Genomic DNA, 25,248 nt, shown 5'->3' with positions numbered 1-25,248 from the left:
AGGGAAGTCACTATTTCTCTTACCACATTCCTTCCTAATGCATCTATAAGATTGTTGTATTTCTCATGGGCATTTTTGCTCTCATTCAGGAAGATATTTTATACAAAACCCTAAATTTACAGAAGATAAAATTTGGAAAATAATTATGCACAATTCAGGACTTTTTAACATAAGTTTTTTAAAGAGGTAGCTTGCTTAGTGCATTTGGAATATTTTTAGGTATATAGAACTGTGTACTACATGCAGTCCATCGGAATCATATCTGTTAAGTAAATTAGGGAGGTATATCTGTAGGTAGAAGTTAAAGAAGATAATCAGAATGTGTCCCACAAAAGTATGAAAATAAATGGCACTACTTTAAAACTTGTTCTTTTTTTAATTTCAGGAAATATCCTTAATGAATATACAGGAAAGGCAAGTGTAACTTTAAATTTATAAAGTTCAAAGAAAGGACCAATGTATTTTGTCTTGCATAATTGAAAGATTATTGGATTGTTAGCCAGATCGACTGGAGGTCAGCTTTCAAACACATCCTGAAAGGTGCTTCATTCTATGAGACTAATACAAGGTTTGGGTCATGGAACACTTCAAAAAATGTTTTAAATGTACTGTGTGTGTGTGTGTGAGTGCGTGTGTGTGTGTGTGTGTGTGTGTGTGTGTGTGTGTGCGCGCGCGCGCACGTGAGAGTGCACGCATACACACACACATGCACGCTAGCACTTTAGTGCTAGAGAGACTGGAAACCTGAGCTGTCTCCAGGCTAGACTACTGGGCTGGGTTGCCATTTCCTTCTCCAGAGGATCTTCCCAACCCAGGGATCCAACTGAGTCTCCTGTCCGAGCCACCAGGGAAGCCTGTACTAGTACTTCTCAAAATTAGCATCACCTGGGAGCTTAGGAATGCAAATCATCAAACTCCACCCCAGATTCACTGAATCAGAAACGCTGGGGTGGGGTCCGGCAACCTGTGGTTTAGCAAGTCACAGGTGTTTCTGATGAAGTTTGACACCCACTGAAGTGAACTGATAGAGTTCTAATATATGCATGCATCTGGTAACTGCCTTATTCAGTTATTTTCAAATTCTCTTTCTTGGAATGCTGGGCATTTGTCTCAGGGCTCTGATGGGGAATTGTGGGGAAAGAAGGAATGTGAAGAGAAAATCTGTTTTGGAAATGTAGTTGGTGTCTACAGGACTTGCAGATGGAAATATGTAACAGCTGCAATTAAAAAGTTGTGAATTGGAGAGAGAACAGGAATATAGGGAGAACAAGAGAAAGAAAAGCGAGAGGAGAGGTAAGGAGAAGAGGTAAAGAGTAGAGAAAGGAGATTTTCAACTGGATATTTTTTAAATCTGCAAACTATTATGCAGAAATCAAAATGAATCATTATATTCTACAGCTGTTTACAGTGCAACAATATGGCTAATCTTAATTTTATATTAGATTTTAAAAGCCACAAATGACTACATAAAGCATGATCCCTTTAAAGTTAAAATAATTAAAATATAGATATATTCTTTTTAGAAATATGGTTAAATGGGATAAAACGATACAAAAAGCAAAGCAAGAAAACAATAAACACAAGACTTGGGATGGTGATTATGTTAGGTAGGAAAAGACAGAGTGAGGATGCTGCAGAGGACCACACAGCCAGAGAGAAGTTGCCCTCAAGGTCTCAACTTTTGTGTTGCCTAATTCATTACCTAAATGAAGGAGGGTGGGAGAGAGAAAGGCAGGGAGGAGGGAGAAAGGGAAGAAAAAAAGAAAGAAGGGAGAGAGGAAGGAAGGGAAGAAGTCATGAATTGACTAACGGTGACCAAAGATTATGGATAATCCAGTTTTATGCACCTGTGTGTATGTGTGTGAGCACGCGTGTGCTCGGTCACTTGGTCATAACCTGTTCTTTGCTACCCCATGGACTGTAGCCCACCAGGCTCCTCTGCCCATGGAATTCTCCGGACAAGAACACGGGAGTGGGTTGTCATTTCCTCCTCCAGGGGATCTTGACCCAGGGATCAAAACTGCATCTCCTCTGTCACCTGCATTGGCAAGTGGATTCTTTACCACTGAGCCACCTGGGAAACCCTTTTTGCAAACCCTTTGATGTCTACTAAAACATTAAAAGTAGTAGTGAAACCATGTAATATGCACTTGAAAATGATCAGAATCAATCTGAAAAATGAGTTCTTCATTATAATTAAGTTATTAAGGCAATAGGGTCTTTCCTTACAGGGGCTTTCCTCATACAGGCTTTATCCATAAATTGTTTATATTTAACCACAAAAGGAACAATTAACAAATTTCAGCTCTAGACAAGATTGATAAAAAGATAATGTGTCTTTAAAACATACTATGCCACTTTTTTAGTACCACCTTGTTCTTTATTGTCCTCTTCCTAGCTTTCCAGGGCCCTGAGCAATGGAGAACAGGGGTAGCTGGGTCACAAGACTCAGTAACCCTAAATACACTTCCTTGGTTCTAAACACTGCCATCAAACTTGACAGTCTGTGTCCTTTTTCTACAGCATAATGATGGGTAGCAATTATTCCCAAAAACTAATAAATTCCTGCTAACAAGCTAACTGGGCTTCCCTAGTGGCTCAGACAGTAAAGCATCTGCCTGCAATGCAGGAGACCCAGGTTCGATCCCTGGGTTGGGAAGATCCCCTGGAGAAGGAAATGGCAACCCACTTCCAGTACTCTTGCGTGGAAAATGCCATGGACAGAAGAACCTGTTAGGCTACAGTCCATGGGATCACAAAGAGTCAGACATGACTGAGTGACTTCACTTTTATGTTCACTTTCAACAAGCTAACTGCTGGATAACTCCCCTTAGAGTGATAGCTTAACCTAGTTGAAACGTACAGCTTCTTGAAAGATCCTTAAGTGTACATGAAATTTTTAAATTTAGGACTAGTGGCATTCCATAGAGGAAGATATTTCTGATCAGAGACTTTTCTTCAAAGTACATCACCTAAACAGCACTCTACCTTACCTACTGGTAAGATTGTTTATGTATGTAATTTTCCTTTATAAAAGTAAATTTTAAAGTATACATATAAGTCCTTGGTGGTGATGGAAGCAGAAATGATTGATGCTGGAAGGTTGAACCATGTTGCTACCAAGTTACTGACATTCTGCTAAATAATCACATGCTGGTAGAACCAAGAGCATTTCCTCATATTTACCTTTTTGTCCCACTAGACCTTAATTGAACAATTTACAAAGATTCCGTTTCTCAAGTCACATGGAAAAGAAAAGGTCATACTAAATAAATATGTCTTATTCAAATGTCAAAATTTAGATAAAACATTATTCTTTTTACCAAATGAGATTAAATAACTAGATATTATTAGATATGTATTATATTACTATATATATGAGAGATAGGGACAGAGAAAAAGAGATACATGTACATATACACATATATACATTACCTGATGATACATTAAAAGATTTAATTATGCTTACCTCCAAAGGAATGCCATCTATAAAATAACACATTATATCTCCACTCAAATGTCTTTAGTCACTTAAACCATGGATATCCTTTTCTCCCTTACCCATGAGTAAGAATTCCTTCAGGATGAGTAACAATTTTCTCCCCAACTAATGTAAAGAAAAAACACTAAATGGATTTAGTTCAAGACTTTGCAAAAGGAATTTACTATGATCGGATAGTCAAACTGTCAAGAACATTATGCATAACCTAATGTGTTTATTTATAATGGAAATTGTACAGTAAACAGAATCAAGATTTGAAGTGAGTTGCATTGCCTCCATCAGAGAGAAAAGAAAATGTGATCATTTATTCACAGGCACAGATTTGAGCCAGATATATCCATAAAAAGTTAATGGGAAGATTCAGAACCTCATAAAAAGCTATAGAAGAGCATCCTGCCTACATCAAATCACCATACATATCCGTCATGTGAGGTGTACATTATATGGTCTGAGAAGGATGAAATTACATATATAAAAGGCTACCAATATGTGAAATCACAGATATTCACTAGCTTGAATATCCACAATACTTAAGGTACCTTATATCAGCATTTTTTGTGTGTGTGAAAACACTATCAAATGTCCTTTGTTACATTTTAATAGAGGTTATTGTTAATGCTTTCTTGTTAGATGTAATTTGTAGGATACAGATGAAATTGTCCTGGGAGTTCAAGGAACTTAGGCTTTCTCTAACCTGCTTCTCAATACCCTTCCAGCTTCAACCCACTTCCAGAAAAATCTATATTGTTTATCTACAGCTGTGTAAGAATTTATCCCCAAACTCAAGACTTCATGACTTAAAACAATAAACACTTATTATCTCAGTGATTCTGTGGTTAAGAAATCTAGGCTTGGCTTAGCTGAGTCCCATGGCTCAAGATTCTCACAGTGTTGCATCTCAAGGATGAACCAAGGGAAGGTCTCTCAAGCCCACTTACATGGCTGGCGGTAAGCCTCAAAATGTTGCTAGCTGTTGGCTACAAACATCAATTCCTGTCATGCACCCTCTCCATAGGGCCTTCACAGCGTGGCATCTGGCTTCCCTCAAGGCGAGGGCTCAGAGAGAGAGAGAATGAGAGCAAGACCATGAGAGAACCAGTAACGTGAAAGTCACAGTCTTTGTGTAACCTAATTTCAGAAGAGACACCTCATCACTTTCGCTGAATCCTATTCTTCAGAAGTGAGTCACGATGTCTAGCCCACACACAAGGCTTGTGGGGGCACAAATTCCACAAGGTGGGGATCTTAGAAGCCAATTTACAGGCTGCCTACCACAGCATCTTCTGTACTGAAGGAACTTGTCACACATTTCTGATTGCCTGGGAACTGCCCGAAATTTCTGGAAGAATGGCATTTGAGCCCACTGTTTTCTCTATCAATACATCTAGACTATTAATTAAATTTGAGGCATTCAGTCTACAGGGTATAATTCAGTCATATAACAGTCAAAGTCTAGAGGGTAGGGGGAAATGTCTCTGAAGAAATGACTTTTAAAGCATTACTTGAAGATTAGTGTGGCTAGCTATGCATGGGTGAGGGTTCAGATGCAGGAAGAGTTTAAGGTAGAAAAAGGCAGAGAAATAGAATGATGTTCAGAACTCCATTTATTTCTCTGCTACCACTTTTTCTTCCTTATCTACATCTTTTGTTCCTTGATCTGTTAACTGAGGCTACTAATTTAGAACAAGTTTATTTACTTCAGTATAGAAAACTGAAAATGTAATGAGTTTGGAGCCCAGTGATTTGAAGAATGAGAGGAAGAAGCAAGGGGTGAGAAGGAAGAGAAAGAGAAATGGGGAAAGAAGGAACACCGTGATGGGAAGAAGTGACAACAGAGAGAAATAAGAGGATGAATTACTCCATATTTGCTCCTGAGAGATGCTCTACAGGTGGGTGAGGAAATCTTTTCAGGGAAAGGCATTAAAGATTTTCATGGTAAAACGTTATCAATCAAATTTGAGTCCAATTCATGGTCAATAATATAAAACCAAACTATCCAATAAAAGATCTATTAGAAATCACAATCAAAACTCATGATTGAAATTAAAAACAAGAAAAACCAAAATGAACATGAAGACTGGCCAGGATCAAGGACAAGGAAACAAAAAAAAAGATAAGTGACAAAAGTAAAGGAAAAGTTGCATAGGACAATGAGTGCCCAGGGATTCCAGCTCCACCAAGGTCAGGCGATGCCCAAAGGTCTTATACATACTTGTCTGCATCAGCTTTTTATATTTATGGTAGTGTCTCCATATGAGTGTGGTTCACAGGTATAATCCTTCCAACCCAGGCCATCTATTTATTCATAGAGTTCCAAGATACAGAAAGAGATTTCTGAATGGAGGAGACCATACAAAGAGAATGCATACATCTGAAAGTCTGACTTTTCATCCCCACTTACATAAAGGCCATCTTAATGCATGAAATCTATGGATATATTTGCTTTATTGCTGTATTCCATTTTCAAAGAAGGAACTATCCAATTTATATATATATAGAAAAGATCAAAAGGTTGAAAATGGTCTTACTACATTGTGAACTCATTATGGTTGCCCTTCAATTTGTTGTATGGTCACTATTTATAGGATCTGATATAGGATACATATATGTATAGGATCTCAGAAACAAGGCCAGTTGTCAAAAAACTCTACAAGTTTTTGACAAGCATACAACAAATCTATCAAACTGAACTGTTTAGTAATCACAGTCTTGTTATAAGGTTTAAAACACATCTCAGGGTATTCTAACACACATCAATATTTTACCTTTCCTGCTCATAATTGCATTACTTCAGATAACCTTATAAATTGAACATTAATCCACATAAACATATACTGATGTTAGATTATGCCTATTATGTGCTAGGAGTGTTGCATTCAGAGACTGCAAAGATAAACTGAACCCAGATCATATCCTTAAGTCCAGACCATTTCCCGATAGTGAAAATAATCACCAAGTTATTGTTTCAGAGCCATTCTTCATATACCAACATCAACGAAGTTTTGCCCTTGGTTAAAGCAGTTGCAAATCTCCAGTAACCCTGGCATGTATACTTCAGAACATTGTTTCTGCATATAGAAGTTCATGGATAGCCATTTAGATTATTTTCATTGCTGTTCCTTGCTCTATTGAAAGTTTTCTGGTTGGCATACTTTGCGAAAGTCTTCCACAACCCTATCTGTCTCCTAGTGTAACTCTGTAGACCTACTGACTAACTTCAGTCATATTATTTATTCTTTGGAAATCGCAACAGAAGCACCACCAGTTTGGATTCCTAATCATGCCATCAAAAGGTGTTGGAGAACTTCTTAGGGTCATCTAACTTACGCGGCAGCTACCATAGCCCCTGTCTACTGAAAATGTGAAATACTAGAGGTGTTGACATGGACGTACAGATCACACTTATTTCCTATGATTTTCTTCAATCTTTGTGAAGTAAGGGTCTATCAGCTAAGTCCTAAAGATTTTATCTGTGCCATTTCTAAACTCTGTAATAGACATCACATCAAAAAGGACTTTAAGCACTCTTGCAGTGAGATTTCCAACTCCTGTTTCCCACATTTCAGTCTTGTGGCTTCCCTGGTGGCTCAATGGTAAAGAAACTGCCTGCAATACAGGCGACACAGGTTCAATCCCTGGCTCAGGAAGATCCCCTGGAGAAGGAAATGGCAGCCCACTCCAGTATGCTTGCCTGGGAAATCCACAGAGGAGCCTGGTGGGCTACAGTCCACAGGGTCGCGAGTGTTGAAGACAACTTAGTGACTAAACCACCACCACCACCACCTCTTCAATACTCCTAAGTTTTCCCACATTCTTGACTGTCCCATTGTGACCTTCAACTAGCCCTGAAGGCCTGACCCTCAGTACCAATGAATCAGCTATAGCCCTGCGTTTTCTCTGGTTCTTCTATATCAAGATGACTTGATTGTACACACTTCCTAAAAATTCCCGTCTCCTGCTGAGCCCTTCTTAGCCCAGCTGGTGGAGCCACAAAATACCTTTTCTTATGTGTATATCATGAGCCACTGTAATTATTTTGCTCCATAGGAACCAGAGTATGTTCTATGTAGCAGAAATTTTGAGTGATGTTAATATTTTACTTGGAATAAGTTATTTTCAACCATTTCAATTTTTTTAATTTTTATTTACAAGAAGAGCTTTTAATAAATCAAAAAACATTGTAAATCTCAAAGAGGAAAATCCAGATGCATTATTTTTCAAGGTAATGAATGTGAGAGCAGCTTCCCTTTTTTGGACTGGTATTAAAGGAAAACTTGTTTTGGAAATGTTAATCATGTGGGACTTTATACTCTATAAGCACATTATGGGTTTGATGATGCTTATTTGACAATATTGGTCGCTAATGATCCAAAAGGTTACCATGATATTTTGACCAGCAGTGGGGAAGATAGAAATGCTGTGACAGTTGCTTAATCAACTTTCTTCGACCTGAAAAAGGAAACTTCTCAATCCTAAAAAGTTTGTTCATAATTAAGTTGAAGAAGAGTTTCTGTGGTCACCTGAGGAACATTTTCTAGTCCTTACTTGGATATCTTAGCAATCCTATTATCAAGTTATCTGATCTCTATAATGCATTTATATAAAATATATGACTATGAACATATACAGACTTCTGCGGTCTTAAGTAGTTTCAATGGATCTTATCCACAGTCCCACATGTCATAATTCACATTAGAAACAAAAAGAACAATGGCTAGTCTTTTACATATTACATTTAATCCCTTTGTAAATGTTGTTTTGATAAAGCTTTTTCTTCATTCTATGCCATTATGATGAATAAGCAAAACACCCTAGCCATTTAAGAATATAAACTCTGGGTATGGATAGATATCTAATTTTAGTCAGAGTGAGGATTTTTTTACTTCAAGGACTACAATAATAAAGTAAAAAATTTCAAATCCATAAAATGTCATAGACCAGAGGAAAAGCAGTTCTTTTCTTTAGGATCTTCTCCTTCAGTGCACTTAACGTTATTTTTAAAGCATTCAGTGTTTGTTCTATCGAATATAGTACTTTCTGGAAAACAACCAACTCAGAAAGTAGTTCACAGGTTAGTTACAGGATAAACTAATAGCTATGCTAAGCTATTACTTTGTAGAGCCAATAAAAAAAGAAAAAAAGAAACTATATTATTTCCACAATCTATATGGTCATCTCCAGCAACAACCAAATCAATAATAAAACATTTTTTATTTAAACTTCACCCTGCCTTCCCCTCTCTGCTTCTGAAATTTTATCCCAACAGGGAAATCTCCTTGGAATATACCATAAATATAAAAAAAGCAAGAGTGGACAATGTAATAAATGTTTTATTTTCGTTTGTTAATAGATGGTGAAGTTCAGCTCACTTGTGGTTTGACCTTATTCTAGTACATGAACAATTTTTCTTAAATACAGCTTTCATATAACACCATATAACACCAGCCATCTCAAACTTCTGCATTCACCCCAGGGAAATACACACATACACGTGCATGCACACAAATAGCCATTGCAATATAACATTATTTCATAGATTTTTTATATACCACAATTCAAATCATACAGCCCCAAAATTACAATTACACGTATAAATGCTTGAAAAAATTCATTATCCCACATACGTAGCCTCTAGACTAAGGCTAATCAGATACAATTTTTTTGTTTCACTGCATATATTAATGTTAATAATAACTGATAATAATCAGTGATAAATATTGAATTTTATTGCAATAATTTTCATCTGTGCTATATACCAAGATAGTACTCAGATATTCAGATTTGATATATTGGCCCAGGACCTATATAAGATGGCCCAGGACACTATTGTTTTTCAGTTTTAGTTGTTGCTGACGCAAATTTAAGGTTAAAAACTCCTTATGAAATGCTTTCTGTGTGCTAAGTCTTGAGCTAAGTGATTTATATTCCTCAACTCCTTGAATCCTCATAACTTGGGTAAATTTAATTATTTCCATTTCACAGATGAAGATACTGACACATAAAGGGGTTAAATAACTTGTTCAAGGTCTCCCAGAACTGGGGTTTAAACCTAAATTGCATATATGTATATGAAAGCAAATATGTGATTGTATTTTTTTATTATCTAATTCTTCAAATAAATAAAAATAAGGCTAAGACAAAACTAAAATAATTAAAATAGCACATGAACTCCCAAACAGTCTCCTTCTGCAGGGTCTACTGGAAACTATTCTGACCCTCCCCAACCCTACAGCAAACTTCATCAGTTCAATAAAAGAGCTACTTGAGTTACCCAAGTCCTGAGCTCTGCCTTCCCTGGGATCTTGCTTCTCAGTCTTTCCCCATCCCTGTCATGGTGCTTAGGGCATGAGGAGGCGTCAACACATATCTATTAAATAAATAAACGTCACCAGAAAGAGGGCTGTCTTGGTGGCTCAGACAGTAAAGAATCTGCCTGCAATGCAGAGCACCTAGGTTCAGTCCCTGGGGGGAATGGCTATTCACTCCAGTATTCTTGCCTGAGAATTCCATGGACAGGGGAGCCTGGCAGGCTACAGACCAAGTGTCTGACACAACCGATCAACTAACACTTCACTTTTCGCAAAAAAAGTCCCACCCTCCTGTCTGCTGATTCCTTCAGGGTACATCCTGGTGCCTAACTCTGCCTCCTTCCTCAACTTCAACTCTCAGAGCCTGCCTACTAGACCCTTGGGCTCCCAGTGAGCACCTGTATTAGGCTTGATCCTTCACTCACAGGCTGTAAAACCCATTCTCTTATGCCTCCCTGGGAGCACCAGATTGTTCTCTGAGCAGAGCACCCCCCAAATTACCCCACCACACAAAGAGTGGGCAACAGAGGGAAGCTGAGGCCCAAGCCCAGGGTACTCTGTGGCCTTTCGGATTTCAATGTGGGACTGCACTTCAGTGCTCCTGTCCCCAGGTATATTGTGCTGATACAATTCTTCCCTTAAGTTATTACGTCTCTCCTCACTGAGGGAACTCCAGAAATGGGATGGCAGAAAGCTGAAACCATTTATTTACACAGTGAGGACTAGGCTGGAGAAAATGATGTGATTTAAGAGGTCTCTTTTTCAGCCTGATTTGAATACAGTTACACAAACCACCTAAAATGGTTTCCTATCACATGTGAATTCAAGTTCATGGGGCACACTAAAGAATTAATCCTCTGTGACTTGCCTACCTTTCAATAGAAACACTAGCTTATCCTCAGAACTTGGAGAGGGACACACCTCAACTGTAATTCTCACAGTTAATATATTAGAGTCTAACCAAACATTTAATTCAAGCAAGGTATTTATAAATCCTGGGTATTATTCTAGTGAAGATAGATTTTGATAACGATGGACTATTAGTGTGGTCCCTCCACAAAGACCTTTGCTTCTTGAATACTATTATGATTGCATGGTAATCTTACCCAGCTAGTGTTTTCTTAATGTCCTGGGGAGCCTGATCATTGTAAATTACCTGTGACATCTCATTAATCCTCTTTTTCCTCACAAACGCATAATTAATGGTAACATTGACAATAATACACAAATTAGCTAAGTGACGCTTTATGGTGTTGGTTTTGATTAACGTCAGGAACCCAAAAATGACATTAATATAATGCAGATCCCAAAAGGCAGTCTGCACTTTGACCCCAGACATACATTTTGTTTGCACCATCACCAAGATTAATCCTCCTCTGGATGAAGACGAGACAAAACTCTGGCCACTGGCAGTGTATGCCAGGCTGTCGGAAAACAAACCGCCTCAATTGCGTTTGTTTAAGAAGGAAATCTTAATGCAGAGAAAACAACAGCATAGTGTCATTTCCTATTGTCTAGTTAGGACAAAGATAAATGAGCAACTGTCATGATTTAGATCAACTGCTTCTCTGCTAACTTCTATTATTTGCTTATTTATGGAGCAGTGTTTAATTAAAAGTATACCTAGATGATATGAAGCACATGATAAAATGATTAAAATTCCTTCTGCTCTCACTATAGATGGTTTTTGAAAATCAAAACTGGTTTTTATATGCATTTCAACCTGTAAGACCTCTGAATGATACATTCTTACTAACCACAAGAAAGTAAAAAAAAACAATGCCTGAGAAAATGTTCTTTGTCTCTGACTTGAGTAACAAAGTGAAAGCACTGAAAGGAATTTGGATAAAGTAAACTTTTTTGCTGCAAAAATGAGGCACCTTTGTTGCAGGTGAGGAGGCTGATTTAGAAACACTTTTTTCAGATTGAAAGAGACAGACACTATACTTAGTCACAGTATTGTCTATTGCTGCATCATCAACTTCTAAATTCAGGGTTAATCATATGACTTTATTGTGATCATGAACAGTTCCTTCATCACGATTTTCGCAAATCCAAGTTGAGTACTGAATCTCTTTAACACTCTAAAGAGGTACAGTATGCTAATTTTTAAAGATGCAACCTATTTTCTTCGTGACAATTATTTATAGCTGAAAATATTTAATGGTATAGTGTTTTCTGAAAATAATTATAATAGCTCTTTCTTGATTAGTTTGACATCTATCTGTTTAGTCTGTTTTTCAAAATATTGTAAACCATAGCCCTGGCTAATGATTTTATTTCATTTCAATAATGGAATAGGGAGAAAAGCCATACTATCATGCCTTTTTCGATTTTTCACATAAATAACTGCCATCTGGAGAATGCCTTCATGACAAAAGTGTATAATGCGTAAAGTGATATTGTAAAATTTGAAATAAGTCCACCAAAATCAGAATGTAAAGATGACCAAAATTATTTTTAAAAATTGTGTATGTATTTCATTTTTTAAATAAAGGAATTTTAATACCTTAAAAGGTGATTTTAGTTTCTATGGTTATACATTTTCAATTTTAATGCTCCTAATTCCCAACCCCTCCCCCCAAAAAAAGAAAGAAAGCAGACTGCCTTACAACTGCTTGTCATAGCAATTTAATTTTGAAAAATGTTTTATCTTTCCCTGCTTGCAATATATTTATCATATGACTCGGTTTATCTTTTTTGATTATTTAAAGTTATAAAATAATATTTCAGAAGAGCCTCAGATTTTTCTTTTTCTGTTGTTTAAATATTATTTTAAAGTCTAAAGCATCTTGTTTTTAAATGGACATGTTAAGTATTAGTTGCACCAACTTTCACCAGCACACAAACCCAATGGAAAGCAAACTGGAATTTAAGGGACAATGGGGATTCCTATAGAAGTCATATTTTCAATCAACATAACTAAACCATAAATCGAGATTATGATAATAAATTATGTTTTATTATTTTGGCAGGAATAAGTACAGAACTGAATTTTGAAAGAGATTTGGGCTTAATTCATGTGTTAAATAGATCGGGATAAAACAGGGCTAGAAAAAACTGGCCCTATATTATATAGAAACTCAAATTAGGCACTCACCACCAAACTAATTAGTAATTGATTAATTTATTATAGAAATACAATTCCTTTACATTGCAAAGCCTAAGGCATGGGATGATTGAAAGCTTCAAATTAAAAAAAAAAATTGGTGACAATCTTTTAATCAGAGGCATTGTTTACAACATGGTTTTAAGGTAGCTGCAGTAACATCTTTAACTAGTTAAAAACACTCATCAAGCTATAAAAATACTTTCATAGATGAGTTCTCTGAAGCAAAATGTTTGAAACCTCTCAAAGTGCCTTCATTTGTACTTTTTTCTGCAGTTACAATGAGTATTACTATTAGTACAAATGTATCATTTTCACTTTTCATTTTTATTTAAGTTCATAGAGAACAATCTGTCAAGCTCTAATTTTATAGAAATCTGTTTTTCAGGTTTAAATGTGGTACACTGCATTTAAATAAGCCCCAATAGTTGTGCCAAGTTACTTTTTTGTTGTTGTTTTAAGGAATTATTTCATGCAAAGAAAGAGGCTGCTGTGTGGGAAAGCATGTTTTCTTAAGTGTTTAATCAGACATTTCCAACCCACGAGACTTTGTAGATGTGATTTCACTTTGAAAACATATCTTATCAGGGTGGTTGGTGTAAAATTCTTGTCTGTTTTCTTACCTTTGAATTTGAGCTCTATTTATAAGGCTCAGCTGAATGATGTCTATAGCTAAGGAATTTCCTTACTAGGGAGTTTTACATGAACACGATTAATGAGAAAGCACCACGAGGCATGGAGCAGGGTGTCAATCTAGGTTTCCTGTACAGGCTAACCTTATCAAAACGTTCCCCTTTACACAGGAGAAAAAGACGTGACAAAGTGGTTAACTATGTATCTGATTTTATCTTTCTATTATTTTCCTCTTGATAGAATATCTTTTCAGAGTAAACAAAAGGAGATGAAGTCTTCATTCCTTATTTGTATATGCAAGTGAAATGGTGTTCCTTTCCCTGTGGAAGGCACTGGCCTTTCTCACATGGAACAAACTGCTAGAGAAACTTGGTTTAGACGAAATGCAAATATTTAATACTCAAATCTATATTTTGAAATATAACATGGTATTTTCCATAAATCGATATGTGCTGACATATTTCATAACATTACATAAGGTTTTCCATGCATTTTTATTCATGGAAGAACCATTTCCAGAAAGTCACAACATTGTACTATACATCTCCAGCAAGTTAATTTTCACTTTAATGCTGAATATACCATTTATGGAAAAATAATAGTTATTTAGTCAGAGCAGCACTTACCTGTTGCTGTGTGAAAATTCCTACCCTTGAAAATGTGCTTTTACCACAGTTATTATTAGTAGGCAATCCCAATGCCTAAAGACTTTTATAAACAGAACCTTAAATCTGCATTTTGGTTGAAGGCTTCCCTTTTTTAGACAACTGAAAATGAAGAAGCACAACAGAAAGTCAAGTCCAAAGAATGTTCTTATACATGCCTCAACTTTGGGGTTTCCGTAACTGCCCTATGGAGACTGTCCTTTATTAAGACTCTTAATGAGTGTTCTGCTTGTATTTTTCTACCAAGAATGTCAAATAAGGTTTGAAAGCAAATGTAAACTGTAATGCAAGTGACACACACTAAAAATAGCCCTATAAATCTGTTCATTTTGTTTAGATAGTCTCCAGAGTTGTAAAAAGTAGGACTGCTCAGCTTTATTATTTGTTTTGGAAAAACTAATTCTGTAGAGAATAGGCCACTGATAATGCTATATTCCATTAGAGAAGATTTAAGACTGTCTCTAGATTTAATTTTTTCCAAAAAGGATATGTTTCCCTACCCTTATTTTCCAAATATTCTACAAGATAACTAACTAAATGGAAGCTAAGGTGGCAAAGAAATTTGCTCATTTAGTCAACAGAACTAAAATTTTGAAAGAATCACATTTATCTAAAATGAAATTAATTAAAATTTCTAATGGAATTCTCATTCCTATTAGCCTGTTAAATACGATGTTTCCAGTGTTTCCAATGACAGAGTAACAATATTTATTATCCTAACATACCATGAGTTTTAAAAAATAACTCCAGGAGAACATTTTTAGAACATTTACAAGATGAATAGACAACTAAAAATAAAAAGGAAATCAGACATTTCTCTGTGAAAAATAGCTATTGTAATTTACAGTGTTTGATGGAAGATGTATTTTTAAGAAACTATATAATTAGAATTTGAGGTATTGGGTGGTGGTGGTTTAGTTGCTAAGTTGCGTCCAACACTTGAGACCCCATTGGGTGGTGGGGTAACACTGAAGAAGGGAACATGAGTTCTCTTATATATTCAGGAAGTTTTTTAAATGCAGCTTATCTTTTCTCTTGAGAAAAAGTTTCAGAGTTTAAACTCTTCCTTTTCTCTTTCCACATGATAGTCAATAGGATTTCTTGGATTGGTTGGATGGCTTTGCACTTAAGCCAAGATTGATTGCAATCTAAGGCTTTGTTGTTGGATATCTTATCCCAATAGAGACATGTATAAACAGACAAAATGACTAAATTTGGCATCAATCTGACCTTTCAGAAGAGAGGTAGTACAAAAACTACACCAACTTTTCTTTAAAGAAACAAGAATATTGTCATTTAATAGAGCCGTACATTTCAGTTCTTTTTCTTCCACACGGCTAAGCGGTACACTGAATTACTAAGAAACAGGAGTTTCCAGGGCTTTGGGTCTTCTGCCCCACTGCCAAGAATACTTCCCCCCACCACCCCAAGTTCAGAAAGAAAAAAGTGTTGCTATTCATGTGATAATTGTCAAAACCATAATAAGTGCCAAAGAAGGCAGTGCCAAGAAATCATTAGTTCAGTATACGTCTCGGATTTCTGTAATGTTCAGTTAATGGGCCAGATTTCACCAGTTTTTTTTTTCTTGTAAATTCTTCTTGGTTTGTTTTTAGCCATCTTTTAAAAGAATTGTGTAAGCCAGGCTTATAGTGATTCTGCATGAGTTAAAGTTAAATATTTAAAAACCTGAAATACTGTTTTTAACAAATTTTTATGTTCCATTCTCATTATATATATTTTGGCATGCTAATTCAGAAGACCAAAATGCTGCACCGAAAAATTTACTGCCCCCTTATCACAGCTGAACAGTGTATCTCAAGCACATAAAGCACATAAACATAGAAGAAAGATAAAATAACCCAACCATCTTTAAATCTTCAAAATAATTCTGATTCCTGTAAAAATTTAACATCCAGAAAAATTTAAGAACATGTTTTAATCATCATGGTATATGTTGATGCAAAATCTTTTCCATAAGTGATACGCCCAATGCTTCAAATACATCGTTTTATTGTATCTTTCTAAATAGTTCATCAAAAAATGTCACTGTGAAATTAACAAATATGAAAATGATAGTAACCAACCAGGACCTTAAAAGCAAAGGAAAAGGAATAGTACAATTTTTGTTTGTAAACCTATTGACATAAATAGTCTGACCTGTCACAAATTACCTTTCAGCTACCGTATGTTATGTATAGACCCGTCAAAACTGATAACATTTTGCTTTCATCAGTTTTGTGTTAAATTCTGAAAACCTGAAATGTTTATTGTGGCGAGGTAACCCAATGAATCTAGATAGCATGCATTCCCTGTCCATGTTTACTTTGGTAAGAATTCATAAATGGAAAACTGTTTGGACTAAACACCGGGGTTATTGCTTCTAAAAGCCAGCTCATGGATTGTTTAATAGTATTTTAAATGTCTGCTAATAAGAGTCACAAAAAAAGCTCAGAAGAGTAGAGAACTGGGTCCAGAGACGATCACACAGTAGTCAAGAAGATTAACATGCCACTAGGGGACAGCAGAAAGTCACAGAATGAGGTGGTGCCAGAGAGACCAGAACAAAAGGCTTTTCTTTGTTGAGAGTGAGCGAGAGAGAGACACTAAGATGCATTTCCAAACCAAAATCTTTTACAACTGAAGTGTTTGTAACTGTATTTTTTAAAAGCAGTAAAAAATATTTGCAAAAATCTATTTTTAGATTGCTAAGATCTGTGTACCAGAATGTTATAAAATATACATAACTATCATCTTGGCTAAATAAATTCAAATATGGACTATTCTGTTTTCTGCAGTGGAGAGTGAAGGAAAGTTTGAAACATCAGAGGGAAAAAAATGTGAGTTGCAAAACACATTAGACTGAAACTATCAATGACAAAATGCAGCTGTGAAATACTGAAAAATTTTTAAACAAAGCTAAACATACACAGAATCCATTCTGTTTTCAACGAGTGACTATCTGAAGAAATAAAAGTAACTAGAAAATTGATCAAACTAACCAAATATCCTATAAATCAAGGTGTTTATGCTCTCCCACAATATATTTGTAATCTTTAAGCACAATTTTAACTATTGGTTTGAGTTGCAATCATAGTTCCAGGGGACTGGAAATTTTAACCTCTACAATTATTTTAAAAGCTAATGCACATCCTTTAACAATTCAACTCACTGAAATGGTAATTTATACTTCTATATTTATACACTTAAGTATCATTTTAAGTGCAATAGGTTCTGCAATTCCAGGTGACTTATCTGTAAAGCAAATAACAACCAAACTTAGACTCTAATATCTTAAATTCACGGATCACTTTCCTTTGTTTGATCTGCTTAAAACTTGGGTCACTGAATGCTCAGTTAATATATCCTGTGATAAGGATGCTGATAAATTTTGCAATTATTTTTTTGGATTCTAGTATTGCTTCTTGAATTCTATCCTTTATTCTTATTTTGTGTGGTATATGTATACCATTTTTTACCACACAATAACAATTTTCTCATATGTCATATGATCAAAAGGCTGAAAACAATTTGAGAAGTCTAGTTCATTTCCCTGTTATCTTTTGTTTTATTTTCTTTAAAAATTGTTCATTAAATATGGCAAACGTTTGTTGGTCCTAGCTTTAATATTCAGATATGTCAAGCATGGGATTTTTAAATTACTAATAACTGGTATATATTGTACACATAAATACTTAAAACTTTTTTCCCACCACCAAAACAAAATTTTGATTAAAATTATACATTTTCTTCCAAATACATGCCATACCCATGAATTTTCATTGTCTTATCTTTAAAACAATGTTTTAAAGATGAATCTGTTTACCTGTTTAAGCTCCTCCTTCTTTCTGTAATGTACTTTCCCTTCTGATCAAGTATCCTGACTCTTACACACTTCTAGAATTTAGTATTTCTTTTATCCCAGAGGGCCTTTATCCCTAGATCACAAGTATTCCTTCTTTAAGGTCTCCTTTTCCCCATGGGTTCCTATTTTATAGAGAACATTGTCTCTTTTTATTCTGCAATTTGAACTGACTCCAAAAAATAGTTATAATAATTCCCTCAACATATTCTAAATCCAGAGGAGCCTACCTCTGCACGCCACTCAAGGTAGAGAAGATCTTCCTAACATCTTGCCTAAATCCCGTCTCCTGCATTTAAGACCCTGCTGTCTTGTACTATCCTCAGAGGAAACAGAGACCAGCTGTTCACCTCTACCTGCAAAGGACTGTGTTCCTTCATGAACTTGAAGACTGCTATTAATTCCCTCCAAGTCTTTTCTTCTCCAGACTAAACAAGGCCAGTTCCTTTACCCTTGTTTCATTGGGACTGTTTCCCAAGCCTTTCGTTATTTTGCTGCTTCCTCTGGATCTTCTCCAAATTCTGCACGTTCAGCTTAAGTGGTAGGACCCTAAAGGACACAGTGTGATAACAAGGAACTGATTAATAATGCATATAATGTAGATGTTCCCTAAATTCCCTGAATTGTGACTATCCATCAGTATCTTTGTATAAAAAACAAGGCTCTGTTTTTTACCTGTAATTGGTTTGAGGTCCACTATGGCCTCCTGTACCTTTTTTCTTACTTATGATTGAACAGAACTCTCCTTTTTTGTACTTGAAGCTTATTTTTTTTTCTCTCCACTGACTAACTACTTTTTACCAATGACCTTCACTCTGTTTTTTTTCTACTTGCTTCTTAACTATCCTTTCTTACTTTGGTTGTTGTCTCTTGTTTAAACTCAGATCACAATATCTTGCATAGCTATCAGTTTCTCAACTGTTTATTTATAATGCAAAATTAATTGAAATAATTCTTTATGTATTTGTTTCCCTTAAGCTGACTTTTAATAAATAAGATCAGTGAGTTTCATAGAAGGAAAAATATCTGGAAAAGATTAACATTACACTAAAAGCTAGATAAGTGTTCCTTTTAAAAAGTAAGACTTGGTTAATGCAACAAGTGTAAAAGAAAGAGAGAAGAGAGGGTGTTTGTATGTATGAAAAAGCATAAGTTAACTTCTAGAACACTGGAAGCATTTGCCCTTTACTCCTTTCTTGCCTCAGAAAAGACACTGAGGTTTGTGATTTCCCTCACAACTGCACACTCTGTCATGTCTAATACTTTATCTGTCTACAAAGAGAGATAGAGAAGATAGATATGAATAAAATTATATCTAATCTCTCCCATCCCTAACACTTATGAATTACAATTATCTTTTAGGACGTTCATCTTGTAGAGTAGGTTATAACACTTATAAATTATATTCAGTTTTTAGTCTGGAGAGAAAAATCTGAGGAATAATTCTGCAATTTCTGAGTAGTTTCCATTGTGGACCACTGATGATTAAAATGTTCAGTAATAACAATGAACAAATGAGAGAAAAAAATGTAAAAAATTACTATGCAATTCTGTTATTGCCCAAATATTATGCTGTGAAAAGAAAGAAAAAAATTACAAAATTATGTAGGTTTAATAGAAATATGACTTCATAAGATAATTTTCAATTCAGTCATCTAACATAAAAGAACAAAGTTACTTTTGCAAAACAATCATTTTTTTATTTGTGCTACATCACAAACTTTTTAAAAAAGAGATTACAAGAAATAGAAAATGACTTGCATTGTATTACCCATTCATCTCTAAACTAACCTTTACCCAAGAAAGGAGGAGAGGGAGGGAAAGAAATAAAATGAAAAAATATAACCTTCAAAATTTTATTCTCACCCAGATGTTAGTCTATAAAAAGAAGGTTCCCCAACATAGACAGTCCAGGACTCTATTGTTTCCAGCACCTGCTTTAAAGTTGCTGAAACTGCAAAGAAAAGTTAACTCTATTTAACATATGTCTAGTGCATACAGGCCCTTTTATTGTTTCTTAAACCCTTGAATTACCTTTGTGAAGATAAAACTATCTTCAAATAAGAAGACAAAAGTAAAGTTTCCCCTCCGTTTATATAATATCAATTGAAAAATTATTTATTTTTACTTAAAAGTAAAATTAGCAAAACGTTTGGGACAGTACGATAGCTGTCATCTGACACACTGTGAATATAACCAGACTGTTGACTTACAAAAGAGTCTTATCTGAAGGTCAGAAATGCAATCAAAAACCAACTAAATACAAAGGGAAACCAGTGAAAGGAGAATTAATCCATCTCCAATTATACCATTTATGGTTTGTTGTTTGAGGGCTTATACAACTATTATTTATCTGAAGTAATTAGAGCTTTAGAAAAAAAAATCTTAATGTAAAAATCTCCGTAACAAACTCTACAGAATATTTAAAGTCGAAAGAAATATATGAGCACATGCAGATTTGCAGCCAGGAATGGGGCACAGAGCTTTCTAATACGTTTGTCTAGGTGTGGCATGTGCAGAGGAGAGGCACATGGAGCCTGTGATTCATCTGTTGTCCCCTGAATGGACAGACACCTTCACTGGTAAACATCAGGAAATCTTTGCTCTTTCTGTTTCCTTTCCTTCTGCCGAGGATTTTCTCTTCCTAGAAAGGGAACATTATCTCTTTCTCGCTCAACCTCTGTAGTCTACCGTTTTTCTCTCCGTTTAGGATTGGCAACTCACTTTTGCTGTGTAACAGTTATATTTATTGTGTTAAATTCTATCTGTATCTTACCTGGGTGACGTCCCATCTTTATTTCCCCCTTCCTAAATAATTTCTGTCTTCCTTTCTGTCTCTTTCTCCTTAGAGTCTCGCAACATTTTCTCTTATTCTGTAACCTCAAGGTGCAGCTGAATTCACTGCTCTCTTTCCTGTCACTCTGGACGCTCATCAGGAGCAGATCTCTTTTCTGACCTCTCTTCTCATATAGTTGTACATGCATTTGGGAAGGACGACTTATGCCTTAGGCCAGCGTTAGGCAAGGGGGTCATAATACCCAAGGAAACGCAAAATGTCTCAGAAAGAGTAGATTTTTCAAAATATTTTAATGGAGAGTACTGGCAGATGTAAAACTTTAAAAGTAATATCCATAAAATATGATCCCTCTGTGTTTCAAACACACTGTCTTTATATCCTGCAGGTGTTCTTCAAGACCAAGTTGAAGCGCATTCATTTAAAAGATCTCTCGCTATTTTATTTTACTTTTCATTTCCCTAAAGGTTTTAAGTGATTTCTTCAGCACAGTTTACTAAAAGGAAGATAGATGCATTTGTCTACTGAATCTGAATACTTTGGTTTGGCTCCAGCAAAATGTATTTTAACAAGTCTATTCTTAGTAGAGACACAGTTTAAGTAACCTACTGTGCATTTCATTTGTAAATAATTTATTATTGAATACAAATGGCCACACATTCCAACGTGTCAAAATCAACAGGAGGCAGGGTTTGGTATAAGGGTTCACTATTAGCCAACTACATTTTTGTCCAGATTGTATGCAAGGCATAGTTAATATTTAATTTAGTTTATAACACTGAAAGGTTCTGGCATATACCTCATTGTCATGATATACAAAGCAGAATACACTGTGTCTTCCTCTTGGTGCAAGGAAAAATGTTTAAACTTTCCACCGATGAAGCAATCTGAGAAACTGGTTAACTTTTAGTGTCTTTTTTTTAATCCCACCTTTAAAAGAAACAATGAGCATTTATATGTATATTCAGCAATGATTCCAACCCACCCACTCCCCCAAAAAGCTCTGATGCGTTTTCCATCTTTGGATCACACTCTAGGAGACTAGAGAACAATCGGTGGGTTTCACATAGCACCTGATTGATATTTCCAGGGAGTGAAAGCCTCCACTGGCAGATTAGGCTGATATTGCATATTCAAACACATACAACGATATATTTGTCATTGCTATTGACCTTTATCTCTCCAGTTTCCTGACAACCTTCTACAGTTATTGACATTACAAATACCAGCAACAACGTGCAGGGCAAAGTATAACCTTTCATTTACCTTCATGTCCCTCAAATGACTCGTGTAGGTAGTTTCAACAAAAGCGGCAAACAATGACACTGTTGATTTTTTTTCCTCTTAACTTGCTAAAATGTTTTCCATTTTCCTCTTGTTCTCAGAAAATCATGCCAATAACTCTCTACAAAGGAAACGATTTCAAATGAATACAGGTAATTAGAAGTGTCAAGAAATCAGCAAAGTAGGGTGTCTGCCATCATTTCTTGGAGAGAATGCCAGATTCCCTTTCAAAAAGGTCTTTGTCATTTTTTTAATGGAAGGTAATTAATGTAGACTACAGTAAAATGTACAGGATCCCAGTCGTTGTCTTTCTTGCCATAGAAATGGGACCATAAAGATGTTTTGATATCTAGAAACAATCTTCTGAGTTTATTTTAAAATGACTTTTAATTACAAAAGTAGTCCTTTTAATCTTTTCATTTTAAAAGAAAAAGGATTTAGAAAGGGGATATTTATTAGGAGACAAAAGACAGAATGTTCCACAAGGAAAAACTGTATGGAAAGTGAAACAACAGGATTTTATAAAGCTGACAAGATTCAGTAAATTAGCCTATATCTCAAATGTTGCCAACAGTAAGAGAAATAATGCATAATGTCCTAATAAAGGTAGTTATACTTTTAATGCTATGACACGTTGGACACAATCAGATCTTTTTTTCCTCAAAAACTACACCAAACTATTTAGCTTTTTTAAAGCCAAAACACCATGAGACCCGTGACTCATAGGTATTTATTAAACATGAGAATTCTTAGGACTGTTCCTATTCTTTTGTGAATGAGGGTGAAATTTAAGCCAATTTTGAAATTATCTGAAGGCCATAATTTCCCACTGTAAGCTATTCAAATGGAATAATCCTTCTAAGCTAAGTTTTTACATGTACATACATATGAAATTATTCTCATTTTATCTCTTGGTTCTCCAGAAACAGTAACGTTTCTTCACTTAAGGTTTCATTATCTTGGGATAGCAAAAAAGTCTTAATCACAATAAATATAAAACATTGAAATCTGAAATTGAAGTTATAAGGTTATTTCAATATTGATGACTTTAACATTGAAACAGTAATTAATTGGGAATTATGATAAAAGTACATATAAGTACTCAATAAGTATGACCATCATTATCTATTATTGAGAATAAGATGGACTGAAGAAAAAATATAACCAAAGCCTTATAATAAATCTTTGTCAATGCAACAAGTAGAATAGCATCTTATTTTTCATAAACCTCTATCCTGAGATTATTCTCATTCATGGAATTCATACCACTCATCAAACAAACAAAAGAAAAACACTAAACTGTAACTGATGTGCTAATCATATGCTATTCCATTCACCAATAATATGCTTCTGGAAATCAGGATTTAGTGTATTTTTGTTTATAAGCCAGTCAAATCAGATTTTCAGAGTGAATGAATCTGGCCATTTTAGAGAAGAGACCACACTTCATACAAACATAATCTTTAAAGTCTGGCATTAAACTAATGTATAAAGGGTAGTGCAAAATGTCACGGAATCATTGATAGTAGATATTACTCCAAAGGTGGGAGAAGTAGCTAAGTCGTAATGAAGATAGAGGCTAGGAAAAGTGGCTTGTTTGATATACTCAGATTGATCAAGGCCGAGGCAAGTTTTATAAATAATGGACCCACACTTTAACCACCACATAGAGGAAATAATCAGAGACTATTTTAGTTACTAAAGATAAAGTGCAGTTCAAAAACTGAAGTGAATTCACAGTTATATGAAAGAAACACAGTCAAAAATCCAGAACACAGAAAGATGGACATAGAAGGGGGGAAAGGTTGCTTCTAAGCAGGACATTAGCATCAATGAAGAGAAATCTGGGCTTCCTCAAGTACCTGGATTTAGCCGATGGTTCTTTCTTGCTTATTTGACTCTGGTTCTTTTAGCCCCAGGAGGGTGGGTGGTCAGGAAAGTAAGCCATCAATGGCAGGATCGTTTCAAGCTGTATTGCTTCATCCTCCAAACCATATAATCTCAGCTCAGAGCCCTGATTCAATGTTTTCTTAAAGCATGTATCATAAAACCCTTCTCAGAATCAAAGGAGGTTGGAAGAGTCATTTGAAATACCATATTCCAAGCGTAATGTAGTACGACTGGTCTGTATTTCTCTCCTTCCCCCCTTCCTTGCTTGTAAATAAGAAATTCCATCAGGATGTGTCACATTATTACCCTCCAACCAAACAATGAAGATGAGTCATTTCTTCTGTTATTAATGACATGGTTTATTGTGTATGGCCTTAAAAAGCAGATCACTGCCAAAAATAATAACAAAATATTAACCATCTTCAACTCAAAGATTACTGGTTTCATCATTCCCTGTTGTTCAAATGTATAATTGTAGGTGGGGCTAGTATTTAGCCACTGGGTAACCCAAGATGGGCGGGTCATGGTGGAGAGGTCTGACAGAATGTGGTCCACTGGAGAAGGGAATGGCAAACCACTTCAGTATTCTTGCCTTGAGAACCCCATGAACAGTATGAAAAGGCAAAATGATAGAATACTGAAAGAGGAACTCCCCAGGTCAGTAGGTGCCCAATATGCTACTGGAGATCAGTGGAGAAATAACTCTAGAAAGAATGAAGGGATGGAGCCAAAGCAAAAACAATACCCAGCTGTGGATGTGACTGATGATAAAAGCAAGGTATGATGCCGTAAAAAGCAATATTGCATAGGAACCTGGAATGTCAGGTCCATGAATCAAGGCAAATTGGAAGTGGTCAAACAAGAGAGGCAAGAGTGAACATCAACATTCTAGGAATCAGCAAACTAAAATGGACTGGAATGGGTGAATTTAACTCAGATGACCATTATATCTACTACTGTGGGCAGGAATCCCTCAGAAGAAATGGAGTAGCCATCATGGTCAATGAAAGAGTCCTAAATGCAGTACTTGGATGCAGTCTCAAAAATGACAGAATGATCTCTGTTCGTCTCCAAGGCAAACCATTCAATATCACAGTAATCCAAGTCTATGCCCCAACCAGTAACACTGAAGAAGCTGAAGTTGAACGGCTCTATGAAGACCTACAAGACCTTTTAGAACTAACACCCAAAAAAGATGTCCTTT

This window comes from Capricornis sumatraensis, chromosome 2 (genome assembly GCF_032405125.1).
Source record: "Capricornis sumatraensis isolate serow.1 chromosome 2, serow.2, whole genome shotgun sequence".
In the NCBI taxonomy this organism is placed as follows: domain Eukaryota; kingdom Metazoa; phylum Chordata; class Mammalia; order Artiodactyla; family Bovidae; genus Capricornis; species Capricornis sumatraensis.
This window is presented reverse-complemented; position numbering follows the sequence as displayed.